The sequence below is a fragment of the Felis catus genome, chromosome X (assembly GCF_018350175.1).
Source record: "Felis catus isolate Fca126 chromosome X, F.catus_Fca126_mat1.0, whole genome shotgun sequence".
In the NCBI taxonomy this organism is placed as follows: domain Eukaryota; kingdom Metazoa; phylum Chordata; class Mammalia; order Carnivora; family Felidae; genus Felis; species Felis catus.
In genome coordinates this window covers 19,822,398-19,850,087 of record NC_058386.1, presented here as the reverse complement: position 1 = coordinate 19,850,087, position 27,690 = coordinate 19,822,398, and the positions used below count along the sequence as shown (strand labels likewise).

At 41.5% G+C, this 27,690-nt stretch overlaps 1 pseudogene; it reads left to right on the top strand.

Annotated features, from left to right (window-relative positions):
• The first annotated feature begins 18,874 nt into the window (after nucleotides 1–18,874).
• LOC101097949 lies at nucleotides 18,875–26,970 on the top strand (annotated as a pseudogene).
• The last annotated feature ends 720 nt before the right edge of the window (nucleotides 26,971–27,690 follow it).

Here is a 27,690-nt window from a genome sequence, read left to right as displayed (position 1 = left end):
GCTGATAAAAGTACCTTGCCCTTTTATTACTTAAGGGGCCATGCTGGCTTGATTAGTGCCTAGGATAGATCACCGGCATCTAGTCACATCCTCTCACCTAATGTGTAAGTGAGACGTGGATATAGGGTCCTCTTACTAAGGAATTTTGTGTTAGGATTGACAGGGCTTTTTTCCCCATTTCAGTGGATGAGATGAGACTTTCCTGATACTGTTGCCCAGCATGGGTACCTTGGAGGACATCAGATCTTTCTTGAATCAGGCAAAACAGCATGGGCCAGTTAATGAAAGATGCAGCTCCCCAGGATGTGGTAACTAACCCTTGTCTACATGGTGGATGAAGGGGGAGCCTAAGGGCCCTCTCACTGTTCAGCCTATTCCAGGGTGTGTGGGCCAGGTTGGGGTAAAGATAGATCCTCTGGGATCCGATCATGTATGCTACTTATTAAGAAATTTTAGGGGCACCTGGGTGGCTCAGTCAGTTGAACATACGACTTTGGCTTAGGTCACGATCTTGGAGTTTGTGAGTTTGAGCCCCGCATCGGGCTTGTTGTTCTCTGCACATGGCCCACTTTGGATCTTCTGTCCTGCTGTCTCTCTGCCCCTACCCTGCACGCAGTCTCTCTCTCAAAAATAAAGAAAACATAAAAGAAATTAGAGGGTTAGGCAGCAAGAGGTAGGATTGAAGTCACCTGTCCAATTGGCCCCTCATTGTTTTTTCAAGTATACTTTTTGTGGCCCAAGAATGGCTGGAATTAGGTACAAATCTGCACTTTCTGATTCCAGTAACTTCCCCTGAATGTTCTCCCTTTATGTCCTGAGCTTCTACCTCAGGAGAATAGGTAATCTCTTGGAAGCTCATGTTGTAGGGTTTGTGTAAAAATATCCATGGTCTGTGTTTCTGAAAAAGGTGTCTGAATGCAACTGCAGAACTGATGGTGAAAAGATAAGGAGTTAAAAGTGATTTTGTCATTGAGAGGTCTGCAAGTCCATTCATGCGATACACGGCATAAAATGTGTAATTGGTATTGCGGTTTGACTAGTGAAGTATAAATCAGGACCCAGGGGGCAGTAGCAGATTTCATGGATAAAGTAGTGACAAGAGGCAGCCAGTTACTTGGAAATGTACTTACATTTGTTCCTACAGTGGATAAAATAGAAGTGATATTAAGGATGTGTTTAGGCAAATACCCAGTGAAACAGTGGAGGCTTCCTTCTTGAGTAGCAGATGAGAGAGCTCTGTCAGTTTTGCTGGAGGACAAGGAGTGGAGATCACCCAGTTGCCTAATTAATGTCCCCAGTAATTGTTGACTGTCTAAGGCAGTTAGGCCACAAGCACATGGTAAGACAGGAAGAGGACCAAGAAGACCTAGAAAACCTTGCTGAGATTTGTTTTCTTCTGACTGGTGTTTATTTAGCTCATTCTAAACTCAAGAATAAGCAAGGGTTAAAAGTAGAGATCAAGACATGCTAGGCATTCTACAACTGGAACAGGAAGCTCTATCCACTCATTAAGGTGTGTTGGGGACTTGACTACAGACAGGTTCTAAACTTTTTTGGTTGTTATGGGCACAGAAGTAGAAGTCATTCTGCTGCCTTGACACCCTCATGTCAAAACTTTACTTTGGATGTAGAAATAGCTCTCACATTGAACTATGGACTGATATGAGTTTATGATAGAGCCCATATGGACCAATACACATGCAAATTGTAACGTTGGAATGTTTTGTGGAAATAACTGTGTGTCGTTCTTTTCTTGATTGTAAGGGATGTTCCCAATGGGGGAAGTGCCATGATTAGAGTAGTGGTAATGGGACAGATGGACAATTTGGAGCCCAAAAACCTTCTCTAGCCCTGCTATGAGCTATCAGTAAGGCAGTGTAGGAAACTGGGTTAGAGAGAAAGTGTTAAGAGGTCCCTATAATGATCAAGGAATTAATGGAGGCAGAGGTGCTTAAAGAGTCTACACCACCCTACAGTAGTCCTGTGTGACCAATGAGAAAAGCTAGTGTACTTTGCCCCTCTCTGTGGATTATCATGATCTCAGTGCATCAACAGACTTCCTTGCCCTTGCAGTTCCAGATATCATAATAGTTATGGAGTCCATTCCACAGACTGAAGAGTCTGGTATGAAGGGCTGGCTGGACATGTTACTGTGTTCTTCATATTCCACTGTAATCAGATGATTCCAACCTCTTTGCCTTTATGGGGCTCAGCATGCAAAGTATGCTGTCTATTTTGCCACATGGTGCCCTAAGGCTTTCCAGAACTTGTCACTGGCGGGTTGACTGAGACCGACAAAGACTGAATCGTCACCAGAGGAGGCCTGTTATCTAATGATGACATTGTTCTGATTGGAAAGACTAAGGGCAGCGTACTTTCTGCCTTAGATAGATAGCCCAATATCTGAGTAACCAGTATAAGAGTCAGTGGCCAGCCACGCATATTTAGTTCTGGTGAAGCATGTCAGCTGATGACCTGATAACAATCTCCTAGCCTGTTCAAGAAAATCTGATGACCTTAAAACCTCCAGAAAAATCACCTTTGGCATAGCATATGATAATCTTGATCAGTATTGGGTTAACTTCATACCTTATGTGGGGATCCTTCTCAGTTCGTTGCATCACATTACTCAGAAGGCTTCTACTTGGACCAACAACATGCTTAGAAACTATACAACAGGCTGTACAGAACACATTTCCACTGGGCCAGTCATCGGCACGGTGTATTTTGAGGAATATGTTCCTACACACTTGTGCAGTCTGTAACTTCTAGCAAAAAGATGGCACCCTTTGGAATTTGTTAATGGTGCTTGCCTGACATCACCACCCAGTATGAGAGAGAGATATTTGAGAGAGATATATCTCTCTGTTAGTGGGTACTGGTGGACATAGAGAGTACAAAGCAAGAGGGCGGGTGGTTTTTACATGCTGACTTCCCTATCATTGGATGGATCCTAAGTGAGAGCAATAAAGTGGGTATTGCTGAACTAACATCCATTTGAAAACAAAAGGCGTATCCAGAGAAGAAGTAAACTAGGCATTAACGGTATCTTAGAGGTGCAGGACAAAGTGTCCAGTCACCGGCAAGATGCAACTGACTGAAATGCAGGGCTTATGCTATCAACCTGTGTGCTGGCAGTACACTCAGGTTCCTGAAGGTGCTTTGGTCTAATACGTGGATCTATTTGCTTTTTAAATTCAAGGCAATTGTAGTTGCAGCAGAAGCTGAAGAACACCAAGGAAAGCTGCTTTCATCTGTACATGGAAAAGGAAATCCTGCTTAATGAATGGAGATATGGGCTGTGTTTGCCCTTGAAAATTTTAATCAAATGCACCTTTTTACATTTTGATTGACTCTTGGCAGACGCCCAGAGGCTAACAGCGTAGAGAGGTCCTAGCACTGTGATAGCTGATTTATCAAGTCTCAGTCTCTAAGGTGGCATACATAATCAGCTAATTACAGAAAACTTACACATCATATTTGTGTGCCATGTGCACAAAGATAGGGGTCCTTTTAGAGTGAAATTGAAGGCATCAACGAACAATCAGACCTATCTTGCTCTGGTTAGGACCATGATCACCTGGATAGACTGTGCAACAAGGCATGGAAATCCATCTACAATTAAGGACCTGGCATGAACACAAGACCTAGTGATTCCAGCATATGAGGCCAAGGGAGCCTGGAAAGGGGCCCAGAGGGTCAGCCACACAGTTGAGTAGAGAGGAGATCTCCAGGTCCCAAACACAAAAGTTCTGGATCTGGCTCATTCCCTGTATTTGAGGTTACTGCTGGGCATCGATGTAGTAGATGCCTTTTCTGAGTATGGGCACTGCCAACCCCTGTGTGCATAGCATATGGGGGAAATCTATGCAACGATTTTTAGTTGGAGTGTGTTTATATTTGGATTCACTGACCACATGCAATCAGACAATAGTGACACCTTTGTAGTAAAATGTTCTCATGCTATGGAGTATTTGATGGACCATTGACTTACTGTGTGATCCCCAGGAAGCAGATGCCATTGAAAGATGGCTAGGATTCTTTTTTTTTTTTAATATGAAATTTATTGTCAAATTGGTTTCCATATAACACCCAGGGCTCATCCCAACAGGTGCCCTCCTCAATACCCATCACCCCCCCTCCCCTCCCTCCCACCCCCCATCAACCCTCAGTTTGTTCTCAGTTTTTTTTTTAAACATTTATTTTTGAGACAGAGAGAGACAGAGCATGAACAGGGGAGGGACATAGAGAGAGGGAGACACAGAATCTGAAAAAGGCTCCAGGCTCTGAGCTGTCAGCACAGAGCCTGACACGGGGCTCGAACTCACGGACTGTGAGATCATGACCTGAGCCGAAGTCGGACGCTTAACCGACCAAGCCACCCAGGCGCCCCTGTTCTCAGTTTTTAAGAGTCTCTTATGGTTTGCCTCCCTCCCTCTCTTTTTTTTTTTCCTTCCCCTCCCCCATGGTCTTCGGTTAAGTTTCTCAGGATCCACATAAGAGTGAAAACATATGGTATCTGTCTTTCTCTGTATGGCTTATTTCACTTAGCATCACACTCTCCAGTTCCATCCACGTTGCTACAAAAGGCCAGATTTCATTTTTTCTCATTGCCACGTAGTACTCCATTGTGTATATAAACCACAATTTCTTTATCCATTCATCAGTTGATGGACATTTAGGCTCTTTCCATCATTCGGCTGTTGTTGAAAGTGCTGCTATAAACACTGGGGTACAAGTGCCTCTATGCATCAGCACTCCTGTATCCCTTGGGTAAATTGCTAGCAGTGCTATTGATGGGTCATAGGGTAGATCTATTTTTAACTTTTGGAGGAACCTCCACACTGTGTTCCAGAGCAGCTGCATGAGTTTGCTAGGATTCTTAAAGAAAAAATTTAAAGAGGAATTGATAACTAAAAAAATTTAAAGAGAAATTAAACTCCCAATGGGGCACACGCTTAAGAAAGACAGTTTGGGGTCTAAATATGGCATTTTCTGAGCAGTTACCTTCCACTTAAATTGAGTGCTCCCATGATAAGGTTGGGGAGGGGAGAGGAGGCCCAGATTCACTCTGGGGAGGAAAATTCATACCATACTAACTTCCACCAAAGTTTCTTTCCTCTTTTTCAACCTCAGTTTTCATATTTCTAATTTTGAAATGGACTAGTGCTAGCTGACCCAGTTTTGCTCATGTTTTTAGCAAGTGTTATAGTGTTATCCTAGACATTTATTATTTTGGCTTTTGGAGCATCTTCTAATTTTCTTCTTTTTTTAAATTTTTTAATGTTTATTTATTTAAAAATTTTTTTTTAACATTTATTTATTTTTGAGACAGAGAGAGACAGAGCATGAACAGGGGAGGGGCAGAGAGAGAGGGAGACACAGAATCTGAAACAGGCTCCAGGCTCTGAGCTGTCAGCACAGAGCCCGACGCGGGGCTCAAACTCACTGACCGTGAGATCATGACCTGAGCCGAAGTCGGACGCTTAACCAACCAAGCCACTCAGGCGCCCCTAATGTTTATTTTTAAGAGAGATAGAGTGTGAGTGGGGGGAGGGGCAGAGAGAGAGGGAGACACAGAATCCGAAGCAGGCTCCAGGCTTTGAACTGTCAGCACAGAGCCCAACGAGGGGCTTGAACCCACAAACCGTGAGATCATGACCTGAGCTGAAGTTGGATGCCCAGCCGACTGAACCACCCAGGCATCCCCCATCTAATTTTCTTATATCTGAAAACATATTGATTTCAACATCCATTTTGAGGCATTGCTAGTGCATTTTCTTGTTGACTTTATTTCCAAACTGGATGGAAGTCAGTATCCCTTCATTTCATAATTCTATGAGATATCAAGGTATGTTCAGACCCTGCCTGCGTATTGACTTTTGTGCTCTTCTGGGATTAAATCCTTCTGGTTGTTCTTAGAATTTTGTATTGGATTATTTGCAGTCTGAACTTACTCTCAACTGTTAAGTGGGATCCCATATTTGTGAGTAAGTTGGTGGTGACAACTCAAGAGGCCCATATCTGTGTTGCACCCTTACCTGAGCCCTGCCAGGAGAGAACCTTCCGTAACCCTCATTGTTTGACAAAATTACTCAATGAGACATTTAACCCCTTCATGCTTGAAGCAGGTAAGGTCACAGTGCTCTTTTGGAAAAATAATATGCAGCCTTGTAGCTAACATAGGACATGTTGAATATTAGCAGGGAGGGGAGAGAACCCTTACATGCTCCATGGTCATTTAGGGTAGAACTAATTTAAGAAAACACATATATAGACCGCCTGCCTAATGACAGGAGGAGGACTAAGGGGGCCTAGAAGCCTTCATTAAATCTCTATTTGGACTGTTGTTCATCTAAAACCTCCATACCACTTTTGTACCCAGACTTACTTGTTTCAAGTACATTGGGGTCTAATATAGAGGGTCAGATACCACCTTCTCTCATAGTAATCAAAGGCTTTATGCCCCAAACAAGGAACTTTTGGTCAAGATTGCTGAAGCCTTTCATTTGTCTAGATACTGGACCCTAGGACAGTCTGCTACCTTAGAGTATCCACCAGCATTCTGAAATTTTTCCTTTCACTGGATATGAAAGTTATTCTTTTTTAAAGGTTTTTAGTTAAATTCCAGTTAACATAGTGTAATATTAGTTTCAGGTGTACAATATGGTGATTTGACATTTCCACACTTCCATACAACACCTGATGTTCATCACAACAAGTGCCCTCCTTAATCCCTGTCACCTGTTTCACCCATCCCCCAACCCACCTCCCCTTTGGGAACCATCATTTGTTCTCTGTAGTTAAGAGTCTATTTCTTGGTTTGCCTCTTTCTCTTTTTACCTATGCTTGTTTGTTTTGTTTGTTAAATAGCAGTTATCAGGGAAATCATATGGTATTTGTTTCTCTCTGACTTATTTTGCTTAGCATAATACTCTCTAGTTCCAACCATGTCATCGCAAATGGTAAGATTTCATTCCTTTTTATGGTTGAGTAATATTCTTGTGTGTGTGTGTGTGTGTGTGTGTACCCACCACATCCTCTTTATTCATTCATCAGTCGATGGATACTTGGCCTGTTTCCATAATTTGGAAATAATACAGATTTGGAAATAATGTAGAAATATTGTAGATAATGCTGCTTTATGTATAAACATTGGGGTGCATGTATCCCTTTGAATTAGTATATTTGTATTCTTTGGGTAAATATCCAGTAGTGCAGTTGCAGGATCATAGAGTAGTTTTATTTTTAACGTTTTGAGGAACCTCCATACTGTTTTTCCTGAGTGGCTGCACCAGTTTGCATTCCCACCAACAGTGCAAGAGGGTTCCCCTTTCTCCCCATCCTCGCAAGCACCTGTTGTTTCTTGTGTTGTTTATTTTAGCCATTTTGACAGGTGTGAGGTGATATCTCATTGTAGTTTTGATTTGCATTTCCTTGATGATCATTAATGTTGAACATCTTTTCATGTGTCTGTTGGCCATCTGTATGTCTTCTTTGAACAATATCTATTAATGTTTTCTGCCCATGTTTTAATTGGATTATTTATTTTCTGGGTGTTGAGTTTTAGAAGTTCTTTATATATTTTGGATATTAACCCTTGATCAGATATGTCATTTGCAAATATCTTTTCCCATTACATAGGTTGCCTTTGAGTTTTGTTGATTATTTTCTTTGCTGTGCAGAAGCTTTTTATTTTGATATAGTCCTACTAGTTTATTTTTGCTTTGTTTCCCTTGCCTCTGGAGACATATCTAGAGAGAAGTTGCTATGGCTGATGTCAGAGACATTGCTGCCTGTGTTCTCTTCTGGGATTTTTATGGTTTCAGGTCTCACATTTAGGTCATTCATCCATTTTGAATTTATTTTTGTGTATGGTAGTCAAGTAGTCCAGTTTCATTCTGTTGCATGTTCCTGTCCAGTTTTCCCAACACCATTTGTTGCAGAGACATTATTTTTCTCATAGGATATTCTGCCCTGCTTTGTCAATGATTAATTGACCTATAGTTGTGGGTTCATTTTTGGGTTTTCTGTTCTGTTCCATTGATCTATGTGTCTATTTTTGTGTCAGTAGCATACTGTCTTGATCACTACAGCTTTGCAATATACCTTGAAGTCTGCAATTGTGATGCCTTCAACTTTCCTCCTTTTTTTCAAGGTTACTTTGGCTATTTTGGGGGTCTTCTCTGGTTCCATACAAATTTTAGGATTGTTGGTTCTAGTTCTGTGAAAAATGCCATTGGTATTTTGATAGAGATTGCATTAAATGTGTAGATTGATTTGAGTAATATAGACATTTTAACAATATTTGTTCTTTTAATCTATGACCATGTAATGTCTTTCCATTTCTTTGTTATTCTTACTTTGGAATGGAGACTGATGTGATTTTAAAGCTGGGCCCTTTCAGCCATTATATACACAAAATGTTGTAAGTGATACTGCTGAGTGTATTGTGGGAAGAGTTTTGTTATGTGCATGTAATTCTTTCTTGACTGTAAGGGATGTTCCAGTGGGGGAAATGCTACTATTAGAACAATGATAGTGGAATGAGTACACAGCCAGGATCCCACCAGGCTTCCCCAGCCATGCTCATGGATTGAAGTACAGATATTGTTAAAATGTTGATACTACCCAAAGCAGTCTATACGTTCAATGTAATCCCTATCAAAATAACACCAGCATTTCCCCCAGAGCTAGAACAAACAATCCTAAAATTTGTATGGAACCACAAAAGACCCTAAATAGCCGAAGTCATGTTGAAAAAGAAAACCAAAGCTGAAGGCATCACAGTTCGGGACTTGAACATGCATTACAAAGCTGTAGTCACCCAGTATGGTATTGGCAAAAAGAGACACATAACATCAACGCAATAGAACAGAGAACCCAGATATGGACCCACAAACGTATGGCCAACTAATCTTTGACAAAGCAGGAAAGAATATTCAGTGGAAAAAAGACAGTCTCTTTAGCAAATGGTAGTGGGAGAACTGGAAGCAACATGCAGAAGAATGAAACTGGACCACTTTCTTACACCATATACAAAAATAAGTTCAAAATGGTGAAAGACCTAAATGTGAGACAGGAAACCATCAAATTCCTAGAGGAGAAAACAGACAGCAACCTCTTTGACCTCGGTCGTAACGACTTCTTACTTGACATGGCTCTGCAGGCAAGGGAAATAAAAGCAAAAATGAACTATTGGCACCTCATCAAGATAAAAAGCTTCTGCACAGCAAAAGAAACAATCTACAAAGCTAAAAGGCAACTGACAGAATGGGAGAAGATATTTGCAAATGACATATTGGATAAAGGGTTAGTATCCAAAGGCTATTAAGAACTTACCTAGCTCAACACCCCAAAAAACAAATAATCCAGTGAAGAAATGGGCTGAAGACATGAATAGACACTTTTCCAAAGAAGACATCCAGATGGCTAACAGAAACATGAAAAGATGCTCAATGTTGCTCCTCATCAGGGAAATACAAATCAAACCTATAATGAGATACCACTTCATATCTGTCAGAATTGCTAACATTAACAACTCAGGAAACAAAAAATGTTGGTGAGGATGCAGAGAAAGGGGAACCTTCTTACACTTTTGGAGAGAATGCAAATTGCTACAGCCACTCTGGAAAACAGTGTGGAGGTTCCTCAAAAAATTAAAAATAGAACTACCCAATGACCCAGCAATTGTACTACTAGGTATTTATCCAAAGGATACAAAAGTGCTGATTCAAAGGGGCACCTGCACCCCAGAGTTTATAGCAGTACTATCAATAGCCAAATTATGGAAAGAGCCCAAATGTCCATCAACCGATGAATGGATAAAGAAGATGTCGTTTATATATACAATGGAATACTACTTGGCGATGAAAAAGAATGACATTTTGCCATTTTCAACAACTTGGATGGAACTAGAGGGTATTATGCCACGTAGTAGGTACCATTAAAGTAGTGTAGGATACCAGGATGTCAGGGGAAGGGAGCATATGGGTGAAAGGATGACTCTATAATGAGCAAAGAACTAATGGAGAGAGAGTGCTTAGATATACCACTCTACAACCACCCTGTGAGGTCTGTGAAAAGGCATTAGTGTTAGATGCCTCACTGTGCTGTATCATAGCTGAATGGGGGAGTACTTTTTTGTGTGTATTTCTTTTTTTTTTAGTCCTCTTTGAACTTGAACATCCATATATCATAGTAATCAAAGAGTTCGTTCTGTAGACTGGAGGCAGCTTTCACTGTGGTGGACATGGTAATGATATATATAATATATATATTCTCTCTTAAGATCTCTCTTAGAGATCTCTCTTAGATCTATTTTTTAATTAAAAAAATTTTTTTTAAATATGAAATTTATTGTCAAATTGATTTCCATACAACACTCAGTGCTCATCCCAACAGGTGCCCTCCTCAATACCCATCACCCCCCCTCCCCTCCCACCCACCCCCCATCAACCCTCAGTTTGTTCTCAGTTTTTAAGAGTCTCTTATGTTTTGGCTCCCTCCCTCCCTCACCTTTTTTTTTTTTTCCCTTCTGCTCCCCCATGGTCTTCTGGTAAGTTTCTCAGGATCCACATGAGAGTGAAAACATATGGTATCTGCCTTTCTTTTAGATCTATTAAGATTCTTTCTCTCTCCCTCTGCCCCCTCTCTTGCTCCCGCTCTCTCTCTCTCTCAAGATAGACATGTTTTATTTTATTTTTTTAAAATTTTTTTAATGTTTATTTCTGAGGCAGAGAGAGACAGAGCATGAGTGGGGGAGGGTCAGAGAGAGAGGGAGACACAGAATCAGAAGCAGGCTCCAGGCTCTGAGCTGGCAGCACAGAGCCTGACGCGGGGCTCGAACTCACAGACTGTGAGATCATGACCTGAGCCGAAGTTGGTCGCTCAACCGACTGAGCCACCCAGGCGCCCCTAAATAGACATGTTTTTAAAAAGAAAAGAAAAAAGGGAATACTGCTCATTGGGTGGGGTCTGGGCTGTGGTGGCTTGCCTTGAACACCCTCTTTCCCAAAATGCACATTGTTAATTTTTTTTAATGTAGGCTTCATTCCCAGCATGGGGCTCAAATTCACGACCTTGAGGTTAAGAGTCAGATGCTTAACCAGCTTAGCCACCCAGGTGCTTCACACATTGTTCATTTTTGACCAAGTTAGGGTTTGTGCTCATGTGCTCTCAGTGTGGACTGGTGCCTGGTAAGGCCATGCCCAGGTTCTCATGTCTCAGCCTCTGTCATGGCAAACATGATCTTCTGATTGCATCAGATAAACACCTCTTTTTCATGCTCCATGTGGAGCACAGATAACGACTTTTTGAAGACAAAAATCAATGGAATCAACAAGCTCATGATACCTGCAGTGCCCAGCTTAAGACCATGCTCACCTGGATAGAATTGGCCAAAAAAACCAAAAAACCAAAAAACCAAAAAAAACCAAAAAAACCCCCAAAATGGTAATACATCTGTAAGTTAGGCCCTGTCCCGAAAACAAGTCCTAGTGATTCCAGCACATCAGGCTAAGGAAGCCTGGCAGACATGCCTAGAATGTTAGCTGCACAGTCTAGTAGGGGATCTCCAGTTTCCAGAACAGATGTGGCAGACCAAGCACTCTGCTCTCCTCTCAAGATTACCACTGGGCATGGAGAGTGGTAGATCCATTTTCTGAGTATTGTGAACCCCCCGTGAACATCACATGCAAGTACTGTTAATTGGACTGTGTTTTAAATTTGCATTTGCCTGGGGCAGCCATCAAATAATGGTACCACATTTGTGGCAAAATATCCAGCAGTGGGGAACTCCATGGGACATTTGATGGACTATTCATATCCATTGTCATTTCCCAGAAGCAGGTGCTATTGAAGGATGGCTTGGGTTCTTAAAGAAAAAACATGAAGAGAAGTGCACACGTCATGTATGGCCCCCAGTGGCGCACACACTAAAGAAAGTCAGTTTGGGTTCTAAATGTGTCATTTCCCCAGCAGGTACCTCCCATTTAAATAGAAAATGTAATTATAGGGTTGAGTAGAAAGGGAGGGAGCACAGATTTACAGGCAGGTAGAAAATGCCCCCACATTCTCAGTTCTGTCCAAAATATCTTTCCTCCTGCTTCCACCTCAGTTTTTACATCCTTAGGTAGTGAGTGGGCTAATGCCATCACAACTGGTTTCGTTGGGTATTACAGTACTTACTTTAGAATTTGAGGTTTGTGGCAATTTTCAATTTGGTCCTTGGGGCATCTGCATATACTTGTATCAAGGTCATTTTGCTTTCAAAATTTTTCCCAAGGCAGGCTTTCAGGTATATGCCTGACCCAGAGCATCTTCTCCCACTGTACGCTTAATTGTATGCCCTGTGGGTGCATTTCCTCATCCACTTTAAATATTTCACATAGAAGGGAAGCCAGTATCCCTTCATCCCATCATTCTAGGAGTTGTAGGGGTTCGTGCAAACCCTCCCATATATTGCTTCCCTTCTGTCTGCTGGCTCAAAGTCTTCTGGTTGTTCTCAGAAGGAATTTTTTATATTGATTATCATCTCCAGTGTGGATTTGTCCCTTAACATTCACACCTGGGTGCTTAAGCCTATGGGTTTTCTCAGGGAGCCTGTGTTATGTATTTGTAGGCTCCTTAAAAAGATGTGGCATTTGTTGGCTTTCAAATGCATAGTAGCTCATGTATCTAGTCACTGTTAGCTTGCCAGTGTGGGCAGTCCTTCATTTTGGCAAACAAAAGTTTCCAAATTTTTATTCAGTTTTCTTGTTTTGATGTGGTATGTTGGGATTCAGCTGCCCTGGGCTCAGCCCAGGGATGGGCAGGTGCCCAAGTTTGTGTGTCCTAATGAGGCCCCGTCTTTCCAGTGTGGCCTTGTGCAATCGTGTCATTCATTTGGCCAACCACACACCTCACCGTGCCTTTCTCAAGGCAGCTCCAGCCCCGGGTGTGGAATTCACTCACCTGAGTCAGACACTGCTTCATGTGTTTCCCAGCTCCAGGGGAGATAAGACAAGCTTCCTGAAGATTCATGTCACATTGTCCATAATCTTGTAGACCAGGCTTAGCAGTTTAAATTTGTTCCTAGAGAAATTTGGGAGTCACTGAAGATTCCAGAGTGGGAGAATCATTCATATTTGTATTTAAAAAGTAACCATACTAATAGTTTGGTGGATGGAGGGGAGGCTGATGGTGGGCAAGGAATGCTGAGGACTTCTGCCTAGGAGGTACCTAGAAGTCACTTATTCAATATCCAGGAGGATTTATTAAGAGCATTCCATGTGCCAGTGACTGTGCTTGATAAAATGATGGACCAAAATAAATAAGTCTGCTGTGTTTTTGGAAAATAGTGGGAAAGTGAAAAACATAGTCATTTATTTAATAACCACTCAAGTGTGTGTATTGTTTTGTGCTGTGCTAAAATCTAAGAAGGAAAAGTCAGTTTTAAAACAGCTTTTGGAAAATAAAGCTAAGAGAGCATCTTTGAGAAATTAGCGTGGAAAATGTAGGATATTTAAGAGTTAACTAAGGGAGGAGCCCTCTGAGAATGTTGCAGGTAGAGAAAGAACATTAGTGACATCCTGGAGGGAAGGGAGTCTAGCACAAACTCGCTTAAAAAGATTTTAGTGGGCTCCACAACAGATGATTGTGCTGTAGAATAGAAAATACAGGAAGAGAATAAGCAGGTCTAAGGGCAGCAGGGGAAGAAAGTAAAAAAAAAAATGCTGTACTTGGGACCTATTAAGTTCAAAATGTCTGAGAAACATTGAGCAGGGCAGGTAGACAGAGCTGGAGTTTGAAATTGTAGATTCATCAGTGTTCATGTGATACTTTGATTCATGGCTTAGTCAAGTTGCCCAGGGAATATATGTGGAAACAGTAGGGTCAAGAATGAAACCGCAGGGAAAACCAGTAATTAAGAAATAAATAAAGTAAAAAGAGAGACTAAAGGAGACTGGAAAAAAGTAGCTAGAAAGACCAGGAGAGGGGCCCATGAATGATGTCACAGAAGCCAGCGGCAGCAGTTTCCACAGAGAAAATAGCTGGTTGGGTTAAATGTCATAGATGGATCACGTAACAAGTGCTATAAAAAGTCTGGGGTTGGGGAAGTCAGAGGTCAAAGATAACCTTAGCAAAGAAAATTTCAGTTCAGGATAGTCAGGAAAGTTGGTGAGGACTGAAAAGAACAGAAGTTCCAGATAGATTAGAACAAAACAAAATAAAACACTAGTATAATTTATGTAGCTTAGTTGTACTTAAACTTTTTTTTTCTTATAAGTAAGGCCTCTGCTACCTTTGGTTAAAAACTGAGATAGAAAAGCCAACTTCCATGAATGGTTAGATACTTGATGTGGGACAGTTTACAATTTTTTAAACTAGCTTGATTTTTTTCCTTTTTTAAATTAATAATTTATTTATTTTTTAATTTACATCCAAGTTAGTTAGCATATGGTGCAACAACGATTTCAGGAGTAGGTTCCTTAATGCCCCTTACCCATTGAGCCCATCCTTCCTCCCACAACCCCTCCAGCAACCCTCTGTTTGTTCTCCATATTTAAGAGTCTCTTATGTTTTGTCCCCCTCCCTGTTTGTATATTATTTTTGCTTCCCTTCCCTTATGTTCATCTGTTTTGTCTCTTAAAGTCCTCGTATAAGTGAAGTCATATGATATCTGTCTTTCTCTGACTGACTCATTTCACTTAGCATAATACCCTCCAATTCCATCCATGTAGTTTCAAATGGCAAGATTTCATTCTTTTTGATTGCTGAATAATACTTCATTGTATATATATACACCACTTCTTCTTTATCTGTTCATCTGTTGATGGACATTTGGGCTCTTTCCATACGTTGGCTATTGTTGATAGTGCTGCTATAAACATTGGGGTGCGTGTGTCCCTTTGAAACAGCACACCTGTATCCCTTGGATAAATACCTAGTAGTGCAATTGCTGGGTGGTAGGGTAGTTCTATTTTTAATTTTTTGAGGAACCTCCATACTGTTTTCCAGAGTGGCCGCACCAGTTTGCATTGCCACCAACAATGCAAAAGAGATCCTCTTTCTCCGCATCCTCGCCAACATCTGTTGTTGCCTGAGTTGTTCATGTTAGCTGTTCTGACAGGTGTGAGGTGGTATCTCATTGTGGTTTTGATTTGTATTTCCCTGATGATGAGTGATGTTGAACATCTTTTCATGTGTCGGTTGGCCATCTGGATGTCTTCTTTGGAGAAGTGTCCATATCATGTCTTTCACCCATTTCTTCACTGGATTATTTGTTTTTTGGGTGTTGAGTTTGATAAGTTCTCTGTAGATTTTGGATACTAACCCTTTATCTGATATGTTGTTTACAAATATCTTCTCCCATTCTGTCAGTTACCTTTTAGTTTTGCTGATGGTTTCCTTCGCTATGCAGAAGCTTTTTATTTTGATGTGGTCCCAATAGTTCATTTTCGCTTTTGTTTCCCTTGCCTCTGGAGACGTGTTGAGTAAGAAGTTGCTGGGCCAAGGTCAAAGAGGTTTTTGCCTGCTTTCTTCTTGAGGATTTTGATGTCTTACATTTAGGTGTTTCATCCATTTTGAGTTTATTTTTGTGTATGGTGTAATAAAGCGGTCCAGTTTCATTTTCCTGCATGTCGCTGTCCAGTTTTCTCAGCACCATTTGCTGAGGAGACTGTCTTTATTCCATTGGATATTCTTTCCTGCTTTGTCAAAGATTAGTTGGCCATATGTTTGTGGATCCGTTTCTAGGTTCTCTATTCTGTGCCATTGGTCTGAGTGTCTCTTTTGTGCCAGATTTTTTTTCCTTTTGAAATCAAATCCAGTATAACTTGAGAGAACAGTATTTTTGTTTTTGTGATTTCCTTGTAGAATCAGATTTGATTTTCAGAAAGACAAAGGTTACATGCGTGGGAGTAGGATACCATCTTATACACATAGCAGATTCCAAGAAAGTATTTTGTGGAATGGATGATGAGGCAAATAGTCTTCCCTTGGTTCTGGTACTTTCCACTGGACTTTTGCTTCCTGAGTCTGAACTTGCCTGTTGGGGGAAGCAAAGAATGTGGCAGAAACATGTGTCAGCAAGTGTATGCTTCTTTCAAGACAGTACCAAAGAATGAAATATGTAGGTCTGATGACTTCGAGTGTGTAAAAGTAAATGACCCTACAAAGTGACTGGATAACACAAATGTATTTTCTGAGGGAAAGAAAAAGACAAGCTTCCTGCAGCTGTTTGCTGTTTGCTTGGAACAAAGTTCAGGTAGTCTTCATGCCTCCCTCGTGAGCGTGGAGAAAATACCCATCGCATTCCCTTTGTGTGGATCCATATGTGGACCGTGGAGAGCACATCCCGTTTTTCTGCAGGTGGTGTGGTGCAGTTAGCAGCGAAGTTAGCAGTATGGATCTTGAGCTAATGCTTCCCAGGCACAGTTGGAGCTTCCTAAAAGGTTCTCAGCCTGTGGGCTGCCGCCCCATTCAGCACCTTTCTCCTGACCTGCCACAGGAGTCCCTTTTAGCTTCTTACTTCTTTAGTCTCACACTTCTGTGGTGGTCATCTAGCCCTCCTGTGCTTCTTCTCTGTGCTTTCCTTTCAAAATAATCTGAGTACACTTAGTTTTATTGGGTTCTCATGTCGACCATGGAAAACAGAACTGTGTGTGGTGAAAGTGCCGTTCGCTTATAAACAAGTCTGTTGATTGTGTCTTTTGCCCATGTATTTACAGTCCTAGACTCTTGACTTCATTTGCATGTGTCATACACTAGTGCTGATGTCCCCCTAACTCCAGTTCAGTTTTCTGAAGCTCTTTGTCATTGTCCTGGTCAATAACACAGGGGGAGGTAACCTTTGTCCCTCCTCTATGAAAGACAAGGAAATGTCCGGTTAGTCTGTTTCAGAGAGCTCATGTTGAGCTCGGAAAAGACATTTTTTCTTCTGTAGCCGATGGAAGTGCAGTTACCTCTGAAAACAGGCTTATTTTGTTCTCACTCGGTGCGACAGCTTCAACCCTAGCTTTTCTTTCACTTGAGTCACACGCTAGGCCCTGCGCCACTCTAAGTCCAGGCAGCACGAGTGAAGCTTTCTGCACCGCTGCACGGGAGCCGGCCGTTCCAGTCCTCACCCCTCATGAGGTACTGTATTCATCCCTTCCAGAGTTTGCTAAGATACGGAGATTTCTGCCTAGCCTTCCCTTAAGTATAGAGCCGCAGAATAGGAAACCACTTAGCTGCAGTCCAGAAGCCCACAAGGGGGTATCCTGTAGCTTGCGGTGAAGACATTTGCCCCCTTTTGTTATCCTGTTGTCCTTGGCGGGTGAGAGCAATCACAGGGAGCTGGCCCTCTTGCCTCATTCTTTTTTTTGCTGGGCTTTTAGATAGTAAAGCGTCAAAATATAAAAGGAATATTTACATTTTTAAGTGTTAAATAGTTGAGCCTTTTCCTTTGCCTTGCATGTCTTTGTGCTTTCAGTGACTGAATTTATGACTAGTCAAGTTATAGTGCCCCACCTTTTAGACAAAAGGCCGCACTGGCCAGATTCGTGTCTAATTAGGTTTTCTAGCATCTCTTAGTACATGGTGCCACCTAAGTGATGGATGAAAGGGACAATATATATTCCATTTTAGGATGGATAAGTCATCTGGGATGTGTGGTACTTGAGAATACCCTGGCTGAGTTGTTGGATGACATGAAACTTTCCTGATCTGGCCATAAAGCAAGGGTGGGTTGGGAGGGATGAAGACTTCCCCCACATAAGTAGAGCAGTGCAGGCCAGGTTATGAGAGATATAGATCTCCTGGATCTGGTAGCCTGCCTGTGTCTACATGGCAGGTGAGGGGGAAGCATAAGGGTCCTTCTTCTGTCCAACCTCTTCCAAGGTGTGTGGGTCAGCTTGGTAGTAAGATAGATTCTCCGGCATCTAATAACGTATTCTACTTGTTGAAAAAAGTTTGGAGGGTTAGGTAGCAAGAGGTAAGATCAGAATCAGCTAATTGGTGCCTAGTTGTTGATAAAAGTGTCCTTGTGCCCTGAAATGGAATGAAAGTATGAACAACCTGTGTTTACTGGCGTCATTTCTTATCCCTGTGTTCCCTTCCCTCTTGTCCCTGGGCTTCCACTTGGAGAAAGTATGTGTATTGTTGACGCTTGTGTTGTAGTGTCTGTGAGAAAGTATTTATGATTTGTGTTTATGAAAAATGTGTCTCAGTGCAGCTGGGAGAAGTTGCAGTGAAAAGGTAAAAAATGAAAAATTATTGTGCCATTGAGATGCTGTCCAATTATGTGTAACTGGTATTAAAATGTGCTATTTTTAAAATTTTGAATATTTATATTGCATCAGAAAAATTTCTCCGATGTCCAAAGTTTTCAAGGTTAATAATATCTTGTTGATTGGCAAGTGGAAGGTGTCATTCTGTATAGCCTTGGATGCCCATCAGAGAGGAGGCTTACAATTTTCACAAAATTGAGGGCATAGTGATTTCATACACAGAATCCCACATTAAAGAACAATTTCTGTCTTTTATGCACTCTAGTGTTCTATATTCCTGAGAGAATAGTTGTGTCTACTACAAAATTGGTCTAAAAGTTGTCTCTTAATATGAGGCACCACTACATGGGGCTCTGTCCCACCTGATTTTGACAGATTGACTCTATGAATTTTGTTTTTTCTTGCCTTGTCCTCCCCTCCCCTGCCCTCCCCCGACCTCTCCTGCCCTCTCCTGCCCTCTCCTGCCCTCCCCTGCCCTCCCCTGCCCTCCCCTGCCCTCCCCTCCCCTTTCTTTCTGAAATATAGTTGATACACAATGTTTCGTTAGCTTCAGGTGTAGAACATGATGATTCAGCAATTCTATACATTATGAAATACTCGCTGCAGTAAGTGTAGTCACCATCTGTCACCATACAGGGTTATTACAGTATTACTGACTATATTCCGTATGCTGTACTTTTCATCTCCATGATTTACTTATTTTATAACTGGAAGTTTGTACCTCTTAGTCCCTTTTGCCTATTTCACCTATCTCCCTACCCCCTACCCCTCTGACAACCACCAGTTTGTTCTCTCCATTTATGAGTCTGTTTGTGTGTGTGTGTGTGTGTGTGTGTGTGTGTGTGTGTGTGTGTGTGTTTAACTCTCTTCTTCTGGAAACTGATAAGGTCACAAAGCCCTTTTGTAAAAATATAGGTGACACTCAGCAGGTTGATCCATCCAATATGGAATGGGATCTGTGGGCCAGTAGCCAACCTCACGGATAAAGTGTTTGGTGACAAGGGATAGTTGGTTACATCAAAATGTACTAAGATCTGCTTTTTAAAAATATTTATTTATTTTGAGAGAGAGAGAGAGAGAGCGAGAGAGAGCAAAAGAGAGAGTGAGTGCAAGCAGAGAAGGAGCAGGAGAGAGAGGATCCCAAGCAGGCTCTGTGCTATCAGCACAGAGCCTGATATGGGGCTTGAACCCATGAACCATGAGATCATGAACTGAGCTGAAATCAAGAGTTGGATGCCTAACTGACTGAGCCACCTAGGCAGCCCAAGATCTGCTTTTAAATTGAGTTGCAAAGAACTGATATTAAGCATGGATTTGGGAAAACCCTAGTGATATTATAGAGGTTTTCTTCTTGACTCATAGGTGAGGGGGCCCTGCCAGTTACTTAGATGGGGAGTAATCACCCCATTCCCTATGACCAACCCCATGTTATAAGCCAGTTTGGCCATGACCACATTGCTCATAATAGGAGGATCAGGAGGACCTAGACCCTATTCTGATATCTGTACCGTTCTGATTGATGTTAATGTAACACATTCAGCACCACCTTTCTACCCAGACTTTTCTGTTTTTGAGAATGAACAGGTCAAGGGCAGGGTTGTGGCCTCTCCTTCTCTAAATATCTGACACACTCATCCAAGTGTTTTGAGGGCTTGTTGGCACTTGAAGTTGTCACACTTTTCAGCCCCTAGGGACACTGGGGCACAAGTCACTGTGGTGCCTAGAAGTCTCCATGGGCTCAGTCAGAAGTTTACTTTTGATGTGGAAGTAAGTCTCAGATTGCACTATGGACTGATGTGAGTTAATGGGTAGGTTATTTTGAGCCAATATACCGAAAGTGCTGTAACTGATACTGCTGAATGTATTCTCGGAAGAGTTGTGATAAGAATGTGCAATTCTTCTTTTGAATTTTAAGGAATGTTCCCAATGGGGAAATGCTACAATTATAGTACTGGTGGTAGAGTAAGTAGAAAAATGGGAGCTACCAGGTTTTCCCATTCCAGCAATGGAGTATAAATAAAGCAAAGTAGGATACTGGCATGTGTTGGGGATGGTAAAAGGAGGTCCCTACACTTGTTAAGGAACTATTAGAGGCAGGAGTGTTTAAAGAGCCCAGACCATTCCACAATCATCCTGTGTCTAGTGATAGAAGCCATTGGTTCTTGACACCTCACTGCAGGTTGCCGTAAGCTCAGTGTGACAGCACTTATCTTTACCATTGTACTTGTAGATATCATGATGGTGATAAAGTCTGTTGTACAGACTGAAGGGCCTGATACACAGTGGTGAATGTGTTGATGCTTTCTTTAGATCCCACTGCAAGCAGAAGATCAGAGCTTATTTGCTTCCATGAGACTCAGAGGACAATACCTGTTCACACTGCATGCCTCTGACAGCCTGAACCCTCTAATGATTTCTCAGCAGTGGATAGGCTGAGACCTAGGGAACTGACATGTCACCAGGGGTCTTGGTACCCTCACATGATTACATTATCCTGATCGAAAGGACTAAGGGTAGCATACCACCTACCTGAGAGAGATGGGCTAATATCTGCATAACCAGGGATGGAGTCTTAATCCTGACAAGTGTTGTTGGTCGGCTACCAAGATTAACTTTATGGAAACCATGGCCTGGTACCTAGAATTAATCTGAATCTATTCATGAACAAAAATGATGGCATTAAAATCTCTGGGAAATCAAAGGAGGGCAGAGTATTTGATAACTCCATTCAATATTGGATGCTCTTTATATTTCACATGAGGATCCAACTCAGCCCATTACATAAGATCACCAGATAAGCACTGAAGTTGACCAACAGCCTGCATTAGAAATGATCCATTAGGCTATACAGACAACCTTTCACTCAGGCTCCTCATCCATGCGGCGTGTTTTTAGGGAAATTGTCAGTGACCGACATTTAAGCAGAATGGATCCTGTGGCTAAAATATGTATCTTCTAAGCAATGGCACTAAATACCTATTTGTTCATGGTCCTTGCTTGAATCTGACACATGCTATACCCAATTTGAGAGACTCTTGTTACCTTGTTGATGCTGGTGGACATCGAGAAAGCAACAAAACAAGAATGAGGATTGTTAAACCCTGGCTTTTATATTATGGCATTGGTCTTAAAGGAGAACACCAACAAAGTGAGTATTGTATAAGAAACCTACATTTTAGGTGAAAGTGGTATATTTAGGAAGTCTTAGGCTCTAATGGTGTCTCAGAGGTGCAGGAAAAAGTGTCCATTCACACTCCAGATGTAGCTGTGTCAGATACAGAGATCATGGCAGCACCTCAGGCTCTCGTGACTTCGATACACCCAGGTTTCTGAGGATGCCTGGGTCTGCTTCGTGAACTCATTGGTAAGTTCAAGACAGATGGGTCGTAGTGGGCTGTGGAAGCTGTCTAACCCCAAAGAAAACTGCTTGCAGCTATGGCTTAGAAAATGGAATTCTGTTCAGTGGGTAGAGATAGGGGCTGTGTTGCTTACTCTGGAAAAAATATCTTCCACTATACATTTTTTGCATTTCGAATCACTCATGGGCAGTCATCCATGGGTTGGCAGTCTAGTGTGGTGTCTGGGAGCGTGCTGACTGGATCATCATGTCTCAGCCCCTGCAGAGAGAAAAATCATCATCAGATTACCCAAGATACACATGTAGTTTTGTGCCTATGTGGAGATATATAGATAGGGACCCTTCCAAGATGAAAATTAATAGAATCATCAAGATCATAAAGTTCATCAGACCTGAATTGCCCAAGTTAGGGCCATGGTCACCTGCATAGACTCTCACACAGGGCATGATAATCTGTCTCCAATTCGGAATCTGGCCCCAAACCAAGACATAATAATTCCAGCACATGAGACCAAGGTAGCCTGTTAGATACCCTCAGAGCCATACACCAGTACAGAAGAGATTTCCATGTCTCATAGCCAGAAAAACTAGACCTGACACCCTAACTTCTCTCAAGCGTATCTCTGACCATGCATGCAGTAGATAGCTTCACAAAGAATGACACTGGCCTCCCTGTCTGTATCACAAATGGAGGCAGTATGCAAGGACTCTCATTTGGACTGTGTTTCATATTTTTATCCTCCTACCATATCCAACAGGACAATGGTGTCAGGAAAATAAACACAGTAGTCATCAGCTTTGTGGGACTTTCACTGGATCATTCATGCCCCGTGTTATTCCCCAGCAGCTAATGCTGTTGGAAAATTGCATGGATTCTCAGAGAAAAGACTAAGATAAGTAAACAACCAATACTCCAGACCTAGTGGAGCACATAATTTAGAAAATAAATTTGGGCTCTAACTATGGCATATCCCTAGCTCATACCTTCTCTATAAATAGAATGTTAAATTGCTTAGTTAAGCAAAGGGAAGCAGGCCTAGAGTCAGAATTGGGAAGGAAATACCTGCTACATTGACACCTTCCTCCAAGATGCCTTTCCTCCTTTCAACCCAAGTTTTTATGTCCTAGAAGTGTACACTGGGTTAATGAAGCTGAATCATTTTTGGATGTTTTTGGTAACTAACGTACCTGAGGACTTTGCTGTATAATATGGAGTACTTTGATTTTATTGTTTTGGCCTTTGAAGTGTCAAGCAAAACTCTTACGTTTAAGGACCTGTTACTTATATCATCCTATTCAAGGTAGGTTTTTATAGATGTATCAGACCTACAGCACCTGAACTACACTCTTATTATAGGTAGTTGAGTGTATTTCCTCATTCATTTGCTTACCTCAGAACCAGAATGGGAGTAAGCCAGTATCCCTTTGTCCCCTCATTCGTTTATGGTCAGGGTGCATGCAAATACTGCCACATATGTGTCTGTTCCAGCTGTCTTTGGAGCAAATGCCTCCTTGTTGTTATTTACTAGAATTTCATATTGGATTATCTCCAGTTCAGACTTATCCTTCAGCTGTCATGTCGGGGTATATAGCTTCTTTTGGTATTCTCTGGGAGCCTCTTTTGTATTTTGAAAGCCTCCTGAAAAGAGTTGGCTATTTCTTGGCTTTTGACCTTATTCCAGGTTCAGATAATAATTTGATTCTGGTGACTAATGTATGTAACCTTTCAATTTAGGGTATATCATTCTCTAGTTTTGTACTTCCTCTGCCATTTGGATTGTGATTTATATGGTCTCCAAATACTAAAGTAGAAGTATGGTCCCAACTTTTGTGTCAGCTGGTGGTGGCACTCAGGGAGCCCTATTTCCTTGTTTTACCCAGCCCTCTTTCCCACATGGTGTGGGTGATTAACTCCTCACTTCCTTTTGACAGATTTATTCCATGTGACTTTTAATTCCCTTTATCTGGGTTTCATTGCCCTTTTGGGGCAAAGATAGGTGAGACCTTGAAGGTTGAAATAGGACATGTTGCTAGTGAGAGGGAAGGAGGAGATGATGGATGTGCTCCCTGGTCATTCTTGGGCCAAGAGAACTTCGGAAACCATACATATGGGAGAAGAGTATGTGGAAATGGATTCCATCGGGGTTCTTTCACGGCTACCCCTCTGAAAGTTTCTTTTAATGACCGAAATCCTGTCTTCAGTCAGAGAGTCCATATTCTTTTATATATATATCACTCAGCAAAATGAATGGGAACACAGGAGACATGGGGAATAGTGGAAAAAAATGAAAAGGGGAAAGAAGTGAGAAAGGGGTTGAATTGGGAGAAATCCGGAAACACAAAGATGGGTGCGGTGAGGAATCAGAGGCTTTCTGCACTGGTCAAGACTTGAAGGTACCCATGATTGCCAAAGCTTTCACCTGTAGAGAAAATGGGGCGCAATCCATGGAAGCATAGAAGTCCCCATCTGCATGGTTAATGTTTTCCTTGGACTGTGTGTGGAAATAATTCACAGTAAAATGAGGACTGATGTGAATTTATGGGTGAGTTTATCCCCTTTAGGATATAAGGTGATAAAGACTGTTGTTGGGTCTAAATTTAAAATTGGATCGCCTCCAGGGGCACCAGGGGTGCCTCAATCGGTTGAGTGTCCAACTTTGGCTCAGGTCATGATCTTGCGGTTTGTGAGTTTGAGCCTCATGTCCGGCTCATTGCTGTCGGCCTGTCAGCCTGTCAGCACAGAGCCCACTTCAAATCCTCTGTCTCCCTCTTCCTGCCCCTCCCCTGCTTGTGCTCTCTCAAAAAATACATATTAAAAAAAAGTGGATCACCTCCAGGCGACAGCTGCTGAGGAGACACATTACTGGTCATGTTGGACGTGCCAAAGAGATGGACAGAGCTGTTGCCGAGTTTATCAAGAGAACCATTTTGAAAATCCCAGTAACTGAAATGATGACAGTCCTCCAAGCCTGGGATTTTTTTTTTTTTTTGGTCTGAAAATCAATAGCAGACCACAAACTTCTGGAAGAAAAAGGAATCGCTTGTTCAGCGCTTGGTTATGCTTTGTGAGGAGAAGCAGGCAAGTGTCAATGATGCAGCCCTTGTAGACGTCATTTATACTCAATTTCCTCAGCACCGGAAAATTTGGGATATTTTTCAAATGAATAAAGGACCAGGTGAAGACATTGACCTGTTTTATATGGAACAACTCAAAAGATCAGTTAAGAAAATTCTGATAAGTTTCAGAGATGCTGAGGAGAATGCAGTATGGATTTGAATCTCTGGGGAGTGCAGTATAGAAAGCCACACCAACACAAACTTGCTTATGTGGTGTGTTATTCCCAAACTCCGTATGCCTTCTTTTTTCTCCCAGTTGAAGAACAATATACCCTTTCTGAGTCAGGCAGTGACAGTTGCTAGCAGATACCATCACATTGTGAAAATGGAGTTCAGAAGCTGGTATCTGGACTCTCTTAAGGCTATTTTTTTATTTTTTATTTTATTTTTTAATTTTTTATAATGTTTATTTTTGAGAGAGTGAGAGAGAACATGAGCAGGGGAGGGGCAGAGAGAGAAGGTGACGCAGAATCCGAAGCAGGCTCCAGGCTCTGAGCTGTCAGTACAGAGCCTGACATGGGGCTCGAACCCACAAATCACGGGATCATGACCTGAGCAGAAGTTGGATGCTTAACCGACTGAGCCACCCAGGTGCCACTATTTTTAACATTTTTTTTAATGTTTTATTTATTTTTGAGAGAGAGAGAGTGCGAGTGGGAGCAGGGGAGTGATACAGAAAAGGGGGAACAGAAGATCCCAAGCAAGCTCTGCACTGATAGCAGCAAGCCTGATGCAAGGTTTGAACCCACAAACTGCGAGATCATGACCTGAGTTGAAGTCAGACACTCAACCGAGCCACCTAGGTGCCCCAAGGCTACTGTTTTTAAACAGTATAATCAGACCTCTGAAACTTGCAACTCTACTACATCTCTACAAGAAAAAAGCCTTGGGCTAGATATAAACATGGATTCAAGGATTATTCATGAAAACAGAGTAGAAAAAGAGAGAGTCCGCAGAGTGACTCAAGAAACTTTTGGACTGGTGCCTGGGTGGCTCAGTCAGTTAAGCATCTGACTCTTGATTTCGACTCAGGTCATGATCTTGGTTCATGAGATCAAGCCCCACATAGGGCTTTTACGTTGACAGCACGTAGCCTGTTTGGGATTCTCTCTCTTCCTCTCTCGCCCCTCCCTTGCTCATGCACATGCTCTCTTAAAATAAAGAAATAAACTTAAAAAAAAAAGAGAAGCTTTTGGAGACTATCCTCAACTAAGAGTAGACTTTGTACAAAATAAGCTTGAAATGAAATTCAAAAGTAACTTAAATGGGGACATCTTGGCTGAGAGAGAAACCCTTCCGGTGCCTAATAAAGTTCTCTAGTCTGCATCTTCTGGAAGTGTTGAAACTCTTAGCACTGGCTGGTACTGCAGATGTACCACTTTCTCCATTGCTCACTTGCATACCCAATAAGAGAATGAATTATTTAAGAATTAGAGATAAGTTATAATGAGCACTGGGTGTCATATGTAAGTGATGAATCACTAAATTCTCCTGAAACCAATATTCCGCTATATGTTAACTAACTAGACTTTAAATAAAAATTTGAAAAAAAGATGGAAAAAATAAAATAAAATTAGAGATAAATAAGACACATGTGGTTTTATAAGCACAGTATCTCCTTGATTATATTGCATATGCATTTTAGTTAGTGGCTAGCTGGTTAGCTTTTGTTTATAAGCTTGTGTTTTAGAAATTAATCCATGATATTGACAGTTTAGAAATGTTCATTATAATTGTTGGGACTGTTTTTCCTTCTCCATTGTGTATCCCTTTTCCCCTCTATCCTGCAAAGCACAGCAATTGTGGGTCTTTAAAATGTGACAGGATGTCCTTTTTCTCATTCCTGTCTCTTCTCAATCCTGGAGAGGTCTGATTCCACTTGCTGATTTCCAGGGATTTTCTCTTAAGCCTTGGATCAGAGAAAGAAAGCAGCAAGAAATTATACCCAACTCAAAACTTTCTAGGAGAATTATAAAATTGGTCCATTCAAAGGGTATAGTTGGACCCATTAAGTTATTGCAAGAGGTAGCATATCAGATGATTCAGTTCTATAAAATAATGGTTTCATTCTATAGTTTTCATAATCTGTTTTATCATAGATATAGCACTCAAACTGACCAATAGTATGCTTCTTTTTCAATAAATATATTAAAAATTGTTTTTTATATTTATTCAGTTTTGAAAGACAGAGAGGGAGACAGAGCACAAGCAGGGGTGGGGCAGAGAGAGAGGGAGACACAGAAACTGAAGCAGGTTCCAGGCTCTGAGCTGTCAGCCACAGAGCCCGACATGGGGCTTGAACTCACAAACCACGAGATCATGACCTGAGACGAAGTCGGACGCTCAACCGACTGAGCCACCCAGGCGCCCCATTCAATAAACATATTTATTTTATTTTATTTTATTTTATTTTATTTTATTTTATTTTATTTTATTTTATTTTATTTTATTTTATTTTATTTTATTTTTTTAAACAATAACATAACATTTATTTTTTTTTCAGGAATACTCAAAACATCCTTTATTTTTATTTTTTTTCTCCTTTATTCCTTTAGGGTTTATTTTTTTTCAATATATGAAGTTTATTGTCAAGTTGGTTTCCATACAACACCCAGTGCTCATCCCAAAAGGTGCCCTCCTCAATACCCATCACCCACCCTCCCCTCCCTCCCACCTCCCATCAACCCTCAGTTTGTTCTCAGTTTTTAAGAGTCTCTTATGCTTTGCCTCTCTCCCACTCTAACCTCTTTTTTTTTTCCTTCCCCTCCCCCATGGGTTTCTGTTAAGTTTCTCAGGATCCACATAAGAGTGAAACCATATGGTATCTGTCTTTCTCTGTATGGCTTATTTCACTTAGCATAACACTGTCCAGTTCCATCCACGTTGCTACAAAGGGCTATATTTCATTCCTTCTCATTGCCACGTAGTACTCCATTGTGTATATAAACCACAATTTCTTTATCC